This window comes from Lytechinus variegatus, chromosome 3 (genome assembly GCF_018143015.1).
Source record: "Lytechinus variegatus isolate NC3 chromosome 3, Lvar_3.0, whole genome shotgun sequence".
In the NCBI taxonomy this organism is placed as follows: Eukaryota; Metazoa; Echinodermata; class Echinoidea; order Temnopleuroida; family Toxopneustidae; genus Lytechinus; species Lytechinus variegatus.
Window position 1 is genome coordinate 22097620 of NC_054742.1, and position 15087 is coordinate 22112706.

Consider the following 15087-nt stretch of genomic DNA (forward strand, 5'->3'; position numbering starts at 1 on the left):
ATACACATATCAATCAAATAATGCGAGCGCGAAGCGCGAGCTGAAAAATTTTGACATTCCGACCTAAATACTGGACATGGCACTTTTTGTAATCATGATTAGGATAGGTATATAACTATACATTTAATGTGAGCGCGAAGCGCAAGCAAAAATAAAAATGAGATTTCAGACCTATTAACCGGACATCTTAAGCACTTTTCTAATCATGAACACGATAGGTATACAACTGTACAATTGATGCAAGCGCGAAGCGCGAGTGGAAACAAAATTGAGAATTCAGACCAAAAACAAGAAATTCTAAAGACTTTTCTAATCATGAAGAGGATAGGTATACAACTACATGTATACAATTAATGCGAGCGCGAGCGGAAATAAAATGAGATTTTATACCTAAAAACAGGACATCTTCAGCACATTTCTAATCATGAACAGAATAAGTATATAACTATACAATTAATGCGAGCGCGAAGCGCGAGCGGAAATAAAATGAGATTTCAATCCTAAAAACAGGACATCTTATAAGCACTTTTCTAATCATGAACAGGATAGGTGCACGCGCAAAGCGTGAGCAGAAACAAAATTGAGATTTTTAGACCTATAATCGGACATTCTGACTCTATTCATGTTTTCTAAATCAAGAGAGTGATGGATAATGTGATATATTATTATATTAACAATGTGAGCGCAATGCGCGAGCAGAAAATTTTTGATATTCTGATCTGAAACTCCGCATTGAATGTAATATGGTTTGAACAGATAAAGAAAAATCAGACGAACATAAGAATAAAGATTTGATCAAAATCCGACAAGGAAATCAATAAGAATCTGTTGATTCTTCTATACCAAAGAAGCACAAACAGTTGCGGCGACTCTACTGCTCTTGCCTGTTGGTTTCATGTTGTAGTTTCCGTAATTGGTCGCTTTGTTGATCAAGTTTTGATTTTAACTGACCAAGTTCATGTGATTTCTTTTCATTTTGCACCTCCAACTCCAATATCTTTGCCTCTTGTTCTTCAAGCACTGATTGAAATTTGCTGAGTTGAGTATCAACATGGTTTGGCAAAGTTATTGCATTTTAAAGATTAGCATTATTCCGGTGAAACAGTTTTAAGCATGTCAATGAGCAAACTGATGGTCTCGTATCCCCACTTGTTCTTCTGTATTTCATTATATAGAATTAGGTTTATCCAATATTTTCCCTTCAAGAACCAAAAACAGTTAAATTGACAACTGATTTAGTCAATTAGATATTCTTTGCTGCTACTTATTTCATTATAAGGGAGACATATCATTCACACAGGTTTGAAAAAATGAAACAATTTTGATTCCATGTAATAACACAAGAAACAGGATAGTGGGAATGCAACATCTTGAACCTACATGGGCGGAAATCCCAGGGGGCAGGGGGCACAATACCAAATGTCCCCCTCCTATTTTTGGTCTTTCATTATGGAAAAAATACATCACTTCACAATCTAAATAATACATGTATTTTTTAATAAATGACCTTACATTTTGGGTGAAAACCTTTTTTTTTGGGGGGGGGGGCTTGTCAAATTTTGTTAGGGTTAAAATGACCTAACATTATTTTAGGGTGAAAACCTTTTGTGTTTTTTTTTTGCTTGTCAAATTTTCCGGGCCCTGGTCTCCCCTACCTTTGGGGGCAGATTTCCGCCCATGTCAACTCACCTATTAAATATTTGTGACGACATGCATATCACCATTTACATAATATATCGCTGAAATTTAGAATTAAATAACTTGACTATTTTTTTTATCAGATTTTCATTTATTTATTTAGAAAAATGCATTTGATATAAATATTTTCAGCCCGGAGTAACCCAAAGCAAGCTGCGTATCTGAATAAACATGCGTGCGCGTGTTTAGAGATATAGACCTAGCATCTGGGCATTCTAAATACATTTTATATTATAAAGTGCGAGCAGAAAATATTTGAATAATCCGATCTGAAAAGGGGTGAATTTAAACACTATTTTAAGTACTGTGTCAGAAAATTCTGAAGGGGGGGGTCTACAAACCTTTGCTCATTTTCATTACATTTCTGTCATTTACCACTAGCTTTCCAGGAGGTGCTGCCTATGGAAGATGACACATGCAGCACCCCCAAATTTGGGGGTGCTTCATCCCAGCACCCCCGCTTCCCAGGGCCATGGGGCAGGGCGAAAAAGACTGAAACTAATTTGTATTAGAACTTGTATTGTCTGACTCGTAATTGTTTATACAAAACACGGTCGGTCGGGCGTGCGCACACTTGATTCGACACAAAACCTGAAAGTTTCATGTCCAGCCACACCCATGTTCCTCCCAGCTATCGAGTAGTGTGTACATGTAAACTATATACGTATCGCGCGCGACCACGTCTGTATCAGAACACGGGAGCTTGATTGAGTTGTGTTACAGGAGGGATGTTATTGGAATATGTGAAAGACTATGTAAATGATTTGCAATTTGTGTATGTGATAATTATGTACATTATAACATATTAAAAAAATACAGGGGGAATCTGATTTCGTTGGGGTGCTGCCTATGGAAAATAATACACGCAGCACCCCCAAGGAAATTTTTGGGGGTGCTTCAGCACCCCCAGCACCCCCGCTTCCCAGGTCCCTGTCTCCAGCAACGAATCCCGCATCCAGGGCACATCATCTCTGATGCTAATCCATACATGCAGCACCAGTCTATGGTGGCATCCCTGTTTGTATTTAAATCTGTGCCCAATCTCTGTCAACAAAAGAGACTGAAATTCGTTCAAGTCGGGCAATTCCTGAGCAGCCACCATGATTGCAGAACTTCGACTTAATTTCTCAGACAAATGAAGAAATTGTTTGGAAATATGTATTTTATCTGCCTTATATAGACTTTTTAGAGTGAAAAAAAAGGAGGTGGGGTAGGTAGAAGGTATCCACTTATTCTTCTGCATCCTTTGATGTGGCCATGATTTCCGAAAGCTTCCCGCGGCTCCTCAGATATCAACTTTCTCCATCTCCTCTTTCTCACAGGAAAGAAATAACATGACGAACATGTAGAAATAAGATACATTTATTGCGTAATACTCATAATTTTTCGTTCTTTGGATGTGCCCTTCATGCCTGTTCCTCAATGAATTATATATATCTTCTCACTCCTCAAGAGAAATGATCATTTACCTTCTCAATGTTTTTGATGTGCACAAGATTTCTGATGATGAAAAGTTTTGATTATTTCACCTTCGCTGGAAGGATGTTTGTCGAAATAAATGAGAGGATATAAAATTGCATGTTCATTAATAAAAAATATATTCTAGGCGAAGTAATGAAGAATTGAATAGGAAGGTGAATATTTAGAGTGATAAATAGATAGAAACTTAAGGAAGATATAGATAGATATTAATAGATATATGGATAGTATATAGATAGATAGGTAGATATAGATAGATTATTTATTTATATTATATATATATATATATACTTCAGGAATTCTATCCTTGAATAGAGTGCTCGATGTCCTTCACAGAAAGAGCTTTGGATATTAAACAAAAGTTCACAAGGCTGACTGGAGGTTCATCAAATTTTATTTGCAACTCTGAGTTTCACGCAACCTTACGTGAGGAGCGATCTTCAGGCAACTGATAAAACTTTTCAGTACCATTGAACAATGCATATGTCGCATAAAGCGCGTTACACCAAACACGCACATAGCGGGCGCAGTAAACTTGGTAACTAGTGCGCGCTGTGATTTTTATAATTTGAACGTTTTTCAAATGTTTTTGGAATAATCGATACCCCGCGATGAGTGGCTGATAAATTTATCAATAATTAGAGGAGATGCCATAGAATTGAAAATAATATATAATATATATATATATATATATAGGGATACCTTGTTTGGGAGACACACTGGTGTTATTAGACCTAGTTTTAGGAGACAGCAGAGTACAGGAGACATTTTCGTGTCTCCTTTACATTTCGACAGCTCATTCACGCAGTTTTAACTAGGCCGACGGCTATAATGCCTCATGAATATTCATGTAAACATTATAGCTCTATGTTCGCACCGTCCATTCTATACAAGGGTACATCAACTTAAAATAAAAGCCTGTTAATTTTGGGGGGTGTATACTTGGTGCTGTTATATCAGTACATTTCGGAGACACAAAATTTACGGGATATATCTCGCTTTCTCTATCGTATATGTTTGGGATATTCATTTCTAAGATCACATGTGATTCTAACAATGTAATAATGTGCATCTTGCTCATCATTTTTTAAAACAAAAATATATATCTGTTATGGTGTTAAAATCACCCTCTTTTTGAAAGTGATTTATTCAATATAACGATATCGCGATCTTCGCACATGCGCAGTTTAGATATCCATATATTTTGGAAAATTGTCTCCTGTTGCACGGTAGCTTCTAGCATAGGGCGCTCAGGCGCGCGAGGCCAGGCTAGACGGCCCGGCCCCCGCAGGCCAGCAGCTGGCCCGCGCCCGGTGATCTCGGATACAAGTACTGTGCACCGTGCACCCCATCGAGCTGAGCAGCATGATTCATGAGTCGCACCATGTCCACCAACATGTTTTGAGGTAGGCCTGAAATGATGTGCATATTTTGTTATTTTCAGTTTCTCATTCTTTTATACTTCTAGCCCTGCGTTTTATCTGAGCCACTAACGGTAATCCTGGGTTTTAGGGGTATAAATTATTTGCACTTACAAAGTTACATTCAATCGCTAATTTCAGCACACCACATACAACAGAGACTGTCATCATGGTCGTGTATGGATTATGGTTAGGATTAAGTATAGAGTACCAAAGTGTGACGTCATAAATTTTTATTTTTTTTTTGCATTTGAGCATTTTCATGACTATATTACGGCAGAGCACGATAAAAAACCTTCACACACCAAATTTGACGTGAATCGGTTTACAGTGGCTCAAGGTATGGCCACATGAATGCCTCATTATCCCCACTAAAATCAGTGTAAACTGGCCTGATTCATAACTGTTTAGAACCAGGCCAATTTACACTGATTTCTGTGGGGCTAAATAGGTATTCATGTGACCTCATATCGGGTCTCCATGAGCCGATTCCCATAAAATTTGGGCTGTGGATGTTTTTCCGGCATCATGCTCTATCAAGACTTTGGTATCCGAAATTCTGAAATTCCTAAAAAGTTTTTTTGTGACGAACATGTATATCGCCTCGGTGCTCCATAGGGTTGTGCCCCGGGGGGATATGTCTCATTGAAGCCTACAGGTACATCATCCGTGTAAACAAAAAAAAAGGGGGTCGTTTTTCAGCACCGGGCAGGGAACCCAGGGATCCAGTTAAGGGTATCAAAAACAGGTAAAATCAGAAAAAGGGTATATCAAAATCAGGAAAAATGTTACTTAATTAGGAGATAATGATTCAATCCTTGCATAAAATCCCTGTTAAGAGTAAAAAAAATCATTATTTCCGTCCTAATTTAATCCCCGTTTAGGGTGCTTTTCAGGAACTGATTTACGAGGATGATGTGCAGGCCTCAATGAGACATATACCCCTGGGAGTTGGGCCGGGTCAGGATGGGGGTCAGCTGGGTTGTCAGGAAGAGGTGTGCTGAAGTTAGCCATCAAATGTAAGTGCAAATAATTTATACCCCTAAAACCCAGGATCACTCCACTATAAGCATATAGCTTCATTTTCAAGCAAAAATATATAAACCTGTATTCTATTCCAATTCAGTTATATATGCAAAAGAAAGAAAATAATAGGAAATTGTATTTGAATTGAGTTTTACTGTCTCGCCTGCATAGCAAAGTGAGATTATAGGCACCGCTTTTCCGACGGCGGCGGCGTCAACATTGAAATCTTAACCAAGGTTAAGTTTTTGAAATGTTATTATAACTTAGGAAGTATATGGACCTCGTTCATGACAGTTGGACATAAGGGTAACCAAGTATCACTGACCATCCTGCACGAGTTTCAGGTCACATGATCAAGGTCAAAGGTCATTTAGGGTCAATGAACTTTGGCCATGTTTGGGGCATCAGCATTGAAATCTTAACAAAGGTTAAGTTTTTGAAATGTCATCATAACTTCAGAAGTATATGGACCTAGTTCATGAAACTCGGACATAAGGGTAACCACATATCACTGATTGTCCTGCGTGAGTTTCAAGGTCCCATGATCAAGGTCAAACGTCATTTAGGGTGAATGAACCTAGAATATTCTCATTTTAAAAAAAATATTCATCATAACTTAGGAAGTGTATAGGCCTTGTTCATGAAACTTGGACATAAGGGTAACCAAGTATCACTGATCATCCTGCATGAGTTTCCAGGTCACATGATCAAGGTCAAAGGTCATTTAGAGTTAATGAATTTAGAATATGCTCAATATAAAAAAAATATTCATCATAGCTTATGAAGTTTATTGACCTAGTTCATGAAACTTGGACATAAGGGTAACCAAGTATATAAGTACATAAGGGTAAGGGTAATCCTGCATGAGTTTCCAGATCACATGATCAAAGTCAAAGGTCATTTAGGGTCAATGAACTTGGACCATGATTAAGTTTTTTTGAAATGTCATAACTTTAAAAGTATAAAGGCCTATTTCTTGATACTTGAACAAAAGGTTATTCAAGTATTGCTGACTATCTTGCATCGGTTTCAGGTCACATGATCAAGGTCAAAGGTCATTTAGGGTAAATGAACGAACATTAACCATCAAAGTCAGCACTGCTGCTATATTGAATTGCGTAGCACAGGCGAGACTGCTAGAGGCGTTCCACGTGTCTGGATGTTCCGTCCTGTCATGCCTTTTCTGTTCTGTCCGGCACTTGACGTGAAATGTTGCCATTAAGGTTGTTAACAAACTTGTCAGTTCAGTTATTTTCCTAGATTAATTTCAGGTTAGATAATTTACTAAAACAGTGAATATTGAATAGCATGTATGAATTGCACTAATGAAGAAATGTAGATTTATTTATAGATTTTTATAAATCTTGTTTATTACATGACATACAATGTTGTACACTTTTCTTTGGAATACAGTCTTGATGCAACAGATGAGAGTGCCTTTGGGGATAGACTGGGCCAACTTGTAAACCACGGAGAAGGGAAGGAGGAGAACCCTCAAATTAAAATACTATCTATGCAGTCACATCCGAGGCCACACTTGTGCATGTTTGCTACCAAGACTATATCAAAGGGGACAGAATTTCTGTATAATTATGGTGTACAAGACCTACCTTGGAAGAAAAAGGTAAAATAAATGTTGGATAAATTTAGAGTTTGATGGAAATTACAAGACTATTAGCTGTACAGCAAATAAAAGGCAAATTTTACGTTATCATGTCGGTCTCAAGCGGGAGCTCTGCAGGCTTCCTTAAACGCACCTGACAATTTTTTTGAATTTCATAGTGTGCATCCTCCAAAATCATATTCTGGTTCAAGTCAAGAACCTCAACGAACTTGTCAATCTCAGATGCATGTTCATCAAGTCTGGACAACAAGAAAAATGGCTTTAGTGATTTTGCAAGCTTTTTTCAGCATAAAGTACAAGCAGAGTTTCAGTCCTGGCTTTAGTTTGCCTTCAGTTTCATCATAAGTGAGCGTCTGGATTGCCTCTGTCAAAGAATCAAAGTGCTGTCTACTAAACATGTCTCCAGCATGTCCCAATGTAAGATCTGCAGTCCCATGAACCTCATGTTTCTTCTTGGCTGATATGAGAAGACTTGGCAACTTCTAGACCAAGTTCAAGAAGAAACAAGAGGTTCATGGGACTGCAGATCTTACATTGGGACATGCTGGAGACATGTTTAGTAGACAGCACTTTGAGTCTTTGACAGAGGCAATCCAGACGCTCACTTATGATGAAACTGAAGGCAAACTAAAGCCAGGACTGAAACTCTGCTTGTACTTTATGCTGAAAAAAGCTTGCAAAATCACTAAAGCCATTTTTCTTGCGTCCAGGCTTGATGAACATGCATCCGAGATTGACAAGTTCGTAGAGGTTCTTGACTTGAACCAGAATTTGATTTTTGGGGATGCACACTATGAAATTCAAAAGAAACGTCAGGACGGTCAGGTGCGTTTGAGGAAGCCTGCAGAGCTCCCGCTTGAGACCGACATTGAAGCATTGAAGACATACACTCAAAAGAAACTCACAGAAATCATCTCTGATGAGTACCTGGTTTGGGATTCTCATGCATTTGTAGAGTTACGAGATCTGACTTGTTCACGATTAACATTGTGGAATGCAAGGAGGGGTGGCGAGCCCAGCAGGCTTTCAACCCAAGTATGGAAAGATGCGGAACAGATGTGTGGATACAGAAAGACAAAGTTAATGAAGTTAAAAATCCAGCCCATCGGGAACTCCTATCGTAGCTAAAGATATGCTACAAGACCGGTAAAGGAAACAATCATCTAGTACCAGTATTATTCCTAAGAGACACCGTTAGACCTGTGCAGCTACTATGTAATGAAGAAATACGGCATGCAGCAGGTATAAGACCTGACAATAAATACATCTTTGCTTGCACTCAGATGTCTCAGGACCATATTGGAGGGTGGCATGCTCTAAAGAATGTCACAGATAACATCAGCCTTTTATCAAACACTATGTTGAATGCCACCAAGAACAGGCACAGAGTATCTACAATATACGCATCCCTAGACCTGCCAGAGGCCGACCTGGAACTATTTTACAGGCATATGGGATACTCCTCTACCATCAATCAAGAAATATATCAGACCCCACTTGCCATTCAAGAAATCACCAGCGTAGGGAGTCATCTCCATCATATAGACACAGGAGGTTGGTAAACTATATACTGGCAGATTTTGCATGGGTTTAATGTACCATATTATATGTACAGCAAATTCATGATTATCCAGAGTTCAGATTTCTAACAGCAAGAAAGTAATAGAAATAAAAGCCAATTAAGATATAATTATAGTAACATTTAACAATTGAGCACCCTAATGCACATTTATATGAAAACTATTGCAAAATACTGATGGAAAATACTAGCACCATTTCATAATAAAAATCTGAAACAAACCTTATGCAGAAAACAAAAATGTTTATCAAATGTTATTAACTATTTACTTCATAAACTCTTTATTTTTGGTATATTTTTGTTGTATTTGTTTGATTGCACTATCATAAATGTGTTAATTTGTTTTCTTATATTTTCTACAGGAAAGAGGGCAAGCAAAGATGCGTCATCTACACCAGCGACCTCGTCTACACCAGCGACCTTGTCTACACCAGCGACCTCGTCTACACCAGCGACCTCGTCTACACCAGCAACCTTGTCTACACCAAAGACCTCGTCTACACCAGCAACCTTGTCTACACCGAAGACCTCGTCTACACCAAAGACCTCGTCTACACCAAAGACCTCGTCTACACCAAAGACCTCGTCTACATCAGCGACCTTGTCTACACCAGCGACCTCGAATAATAGCTCTTCAGGTAAAATGAAAGCAAAGTTTGTTTTTTATTTGCACATCAACTTAATCATAGTTTGAGTTCATTGTTTCTTGTAGAAAAAATAAGTTTGTAAAGGTTTCAGCGTATATGATGCAATGGAGATTTATATAAACAAAAATAAGTACTACATTTGTATAACAAATAACGTCAATCTAATTGATCTGCTCAGGAATGCAACACTGTATGGGAAAAGTCTAAAGCTGACCAAAATGAATTAGTTTTCCCAACAATTGTAAACACTGAAAGATTGTGTGATGTGGATACAATTTGAATCCAGCAACTGCGAGAGTACCGGTAAAGGTATATTTGGCCTTGACATTTTTTCTGCTGAAGGGACATATGTGTTTTAATCATATATGCCTGCATACAACTTGTTGCTTGATTTAATTATTCCATATTTTTAGCCCATGTGGGTAGAATGCTCAAAATTTGTTTGAAGGGGGAATTGGTCAGGCAGTCGGGATGTCAGTTGATAAATCTTGTATGGGGTAAACCTTTGTATGTGCATGATGAATAAGTTACTGGGGTGGCCCCATTTGATCCCCGTGGTTGGTGACATATTGGAAAGTGGGCAGAAGAGTATAAATGAACTAAGCAGAATGGTTCTTTATAAATAGTAAGGTTTATAATACCTTCTTCAGACCTATGCAGTACTACATATATACTTTTAATAGTCAGGTTTTATTTTGTGTATTAAAGAATTTTAAGTTTTGCCCCTGGAGGATTGCCCCACTATAGGCCCCTGATTATATTAAAAAGCATTTTATAGATCCAGTAGGATTTTATATTTTTCCCCCTTGGGGCACTCTGGGGAGATTGCCAAATTCAAGTGAGCGTCTTGTCCCTGGGGCTCTTGTTAAATATTTTCTTTCTTTTTTTTACCGTGTAGTATGAGATGGGGGTTTGAGGTTTTCAAGACATTAATCACCCTGTTTAAATTACAGTATCTTTGTCCCTTGAAATAGACTGGTAGGTGATCTGTTGTGGTTGTGTTTCATGAGATTGCAAGTTGCAACTGGAGTGTTGTGCATATAGTAAAGTATTTTCTGCTTTGCAAACATTGTCTTTCAGACACGTAGGCTAGACATGTGACCAACTGAAACATGTCTGAAGCAGTAACTATATGGCTTTATATATTATGTCATTACAGGCTGAAGGATCACTCACTGGACAAAGAAGGGAAGCCAACAGTGTAAGCAGTACTTCTCTGCTGCTATAAAACATGGGGAACCATTACCAGGTAAGCTTCTTTATGTTTGTTTAATTTCTCTTATAGGCAAAGGGTTGAAAGACTGATGTAATTTTGTTGTTATTTTAAAAGACAAATGCCCAAGTGCATCTGGATTTTTTTAAACAATACTCAAGTATTTACTTGATAGAAGCAGTAAGCAAGAATATTATCAAAGTTGGTGTGAAGGTCGAGTAGGTCATGGCAATTAACTGATTAGATTTCAAGTGAGACTACAATACCTTGGAAGGGGGGCTTATCCCCCATCTATAAGACATTCTTTGTTTAGCGGCAACTCGAGTATGACTTGATTGAATATTAGGAGATCATGTCAGACATGATATTTAACTCGTAACTCATTTGATCCCCCCCTCCCACCCTTCCACCTTGGACTGCAGCCATTTATTGATGTGGCATGTGTTAATACATGTATTATTATTTATTTTTAATCATATAGTCAAATTCAGGATATCTTTTGTTATTGTTATTGTTAATGCTTATGTGCAAAGTCTTTTCACGAGTTGTTCTTTTTCGCAGCATTTATGGATAAAATGCAATTAATTGGCACGTCTGTGGCTTTTCATGTAATCTGGAAACTAGCTCCAAATGAACTAAATTTGCAGATACGCTGATTTAATAGTAATGATATTTGTTCGAATTCAAATGTATTTGTACGGAACCTTTAAAGTGCCATCAACTTCACGACTTGGCGAGATACTTTATCTTACCATGTCGACTTCATAACCTTGTTATGTCGACATGGCGAGATATTAAGTGTACAAGGCCAGGCGAGAATCCAGATATCTCGCCATGTTCACATCATGGTAAGATAAATTATCTCGCCAAGTGGTCAAGTAAATAGCACTTTAAAGGCTCCGTATACATGTATTTGTTTTTATTTTTTCTAATTGTGTGAGTTCTGAATATCGATAAAATGCAGTGCTTAAGATGGTTAAGGCATACCAGTCGACCAGTTCATACTTAATAACCTAAGATAGTATTAAAGGCAATGTGCTCTGTACTTTAACATGACAATTTACATGTAGAATGCATTGTTCTTATTTCCATACTCAGGGAAGAGCCTGCACCGCTTTCCTTCATAAATATGAAGTAACCATGGAATGGCAGGCAGTTAGAAATAAGGTCATGAACGAGAGGAATAAAGCAAAGAAAATCTTCGAAGACAGAGAGAGGGGCTTCCTAGACTGTTAGATACATGAACGAGAGGAATAAAGCAAAGAAGATCTTCGAAGACAGAGAGAGGGGATTCCTAGACTATTAGATGCTGAAATGCATTTAATGTGTATTAAAAACAGCTGATGCGAGACCGATGAAATTTTCATAGAAGTTAGAAAATGAAATGAGCTTTATAGTTATGTACATTTAATTGAGAATGATGCTATACTTGGAACTAATTCAGCCGTATGTCAGAGGGACATTTTTTGGGGGACGCGCTGTAGAGTCAAATTGAGACCTGGTAACTGGTTATTTCATTCCAGTTCGGAGTTCCATTCTGCGCATGATCAAAAGAATTTCATTTGTACTTAAGTGAGATGGTGGTTTAATATTTGATGAAATAAGCACCAACTTCATAGAATTTTTTTTGCGGCCATTGTACCCTTCACTAGGAGAGTTGATGAACAGTTTGTGTTTTGTGTTGCATTTTTTCACATAATACATGTACCTTCACTTGTATATTTCAGTAGGTATAAATGTGGCTTCTAAATGAATATTCATGAAAAAGCTTGCACAAGGACTCATCCTTGTTTTGTTTCATTGTCAATTGAACATTAGTGTAATGATGAATGAAGTTGGTTTATTTCAGTTTACTTGTCATTGACTTAAGGTATGTACTAAATGGTTTTATGGTGTACATAGTGTAACTTGCAGTTTGAAGGGTTGATCTACATTTTTCATTCATAAGATTAGGATCAAATCAAGATGAGATATATCGTAGAAGAATGATTTAACGATGAATACTGATTTCAGTGCATGATGAAGGTTTTAAAATTAAACATGATTGGTTGCACACTGTAAGACTAAACAGTGAATTATAGTTATGCGGTCAAACTTCAAAGTCAATTCATGTTCAATAGAGTGAATTACAAAGTGTATTCATAATACTGAATAATTATGTCAGTTTGAGCGTATCTGTGCCCTTTGTACCATTTACACTTTAGCTAAAGTTTAAGCATGTTTAATGCAATTAATGTACATTATTATGATGCTTGCATTATGAGTACTATTTAAACAAAATAGTTTTTTTTAGAATTATGAAGTTACGAACAGAAGCTAGTGCTTTGCAATATAGAAACAGAACAAACTTCAGTAGCCCTTGTTTCATCTGAAAGGGGAATTGTATGAACCTCTACATTGTCTCACAAAATGTGCCCATTAAACAAACTCCTGAACTTATATTGTTGATCCTGATCTTTCTGGGGTTTTTTTTCTGGGCCACTGTGAATAAGAACAGGAAAATCAATGAAATGCAAAATAATTTCAAAGTCACACAGGCCTGTCAGGAGACTAGTCCTGAAGTAGGGATCTAAATAATGTAAACCCTCGTCCCGAGGTGCATTTGGACATGATCCTTTTTAAGTGTTTTTGAAGAGCATCAACTTGATACTACAAGGACAGATTTCTTAGACACTAAAATCATGTGATTTTATCTGATCTTTATCTGTGTATGGATCAGTGTTGTTTATTACAAGACTACATGTTTGCATCTAGTTGAACTCTTGTTATTGTTATTTCTGATATTTTAAAGCAATGACTTTTATATGATGTACATATTTAGCTACATCAGTGTTCTTTGTGACAAGAGTTCACTGTAATGTGTGGTGGTTTCATTAAGTCATTTGTATGTATTTTTAAAGCTTTTCAATGCATTAACAACACTGTTACCTAAGGATATTGTACTGTAAGACGGGGTGAATCGGGACACTTCAAAGGTTTTTGTGTTGTATCGTTTTCTTGACATGACAACCCAAAACGAATCTTGTGCAAAACTGTGTCCATCCATAATAACTTATCACAGCAAAAAATAAACCATCTTGGATATAATTTGTATTCTTTAAAATGACACTGTTCCTATTCATCCCAATGTTGGCATGAATAGGAACAATGTTGGCTGGTTATACTTCATGTTATTCATTTTATTTTATTCAGAGGGAGAAAATTGGTGTTGTGCATTAATTCAGATGTAAATAAATGTGTATAATAAATGAATTTCACAATTCTGTGTACAAGTTTTGAAGCTCCCACCAAGCCCTATCAGATCAAACGTAATCAATATAAACGAAGAAATAGACGAGAAGTAACAATTTTTTTTGTTGAAATTTTTGAACAACTTTGCATAAAAGTGCATAATGAATGAATTCCAAAATTCTGTGTAGAAGTTTTAAAGCTTCCACCAAGCCTTATCAGATAAAACGGAATCAAAATCGGTTAAGAAATGTCAAAAGAAGAAACACATGTTGACATTTTGAGCCCGAACAGACATAGACACATATGGAGCCCGTTTGTGAACTTCATTCGACGGGGTCAGCAAAACGGGAAGAGGCAACTTAATGAGCTATTCTGCAATGCCCTTCTGTGTATATATTGATACATGGTTGAAGAGTAAAATAATGCTAATATATGCTCATTTAGTGCAATAATAATTACATGTTTTAATGTTTTTATTCATGAGTAATGTAGGAAAAGTATAACAATTATAGGTTGTAGTGTTACGTAACATTAAGCACTATCCGTAGAATCCTAGAATAGACACCAAATAGACATCAAATTATGAAAATGACTAGATCAGGATTCATTTCAGAACAGAACATCTCCACATGTATGTTTTATCTTTAGTCAAGGCTCGACATTAGCGGTGGCCCGGGGCCACCAAAAATTCATCTCGGGCAACCATTATTGAAAAAATGTTAAGTTTTGGTGGCCCGAATCGGGCAACCAATAATTTTCAAAGTAGCGCAATTTTTCTCCCGATTTTGCATGCATTTATCAACCTTCTACAGTTAAAATTGCAAGCCAATTCGTCATGCGCCTTTTTTGTTAATCTACACACAAATACACACACACAAAGAGTGCATAGTCATGACAGTATGTAGGCCTACCGCTAGCATACAGTAACTATTATTCAGCCGGCCGCGCCGGCTGTCTGGCTGAGCTTTGCATGCATGAAACCAATGCAGCTAGCTAGCTGTGCACGAGCAGACTATTCAGACCCAGGGAGCTGCGATACGAAATGTTACTGCTAAGAAATCTTCCCCAGAACTTTGGAAATCTACGTCAAAGTCACATTTTACACCAATGAAATGCCCTTCTACAGTCCATATTACTGAAACCTGATTAATTGCAAGCATTAAAAGGAG

At 37.3% G+C, this 15087-nt stretch overlaps 1 protein-coding gene and 1 pseudogene across 1 annotated transcript in view; one reads left to right on the forward strand and one right to left on the reverse strand.

Moving 5' to 3' along the window:
* The first annotated feature begins 7701 nt into the window (after positions 1 to 7701).
* On the forward strand, positions 7702 to 13884 carry LOC121411983 (annotated as a pseudogene).
* The window catches only part of LOC121410508 (AP-5 complex subunit beta-1-like), a 59115-nt gene continuing 52833 nt past the window's right edge, over positions 8806 to 15087 (reverse strand). Inside the window, exon 25 of the mRNA XM_041602654.1 lies at positions 8806 to 9459. The gene's annotated coding sequence lies outside the window, so the exon portion shown is untranslated. The remainder of the gene's footprint in view (positions 9460 to 15087) is intronic.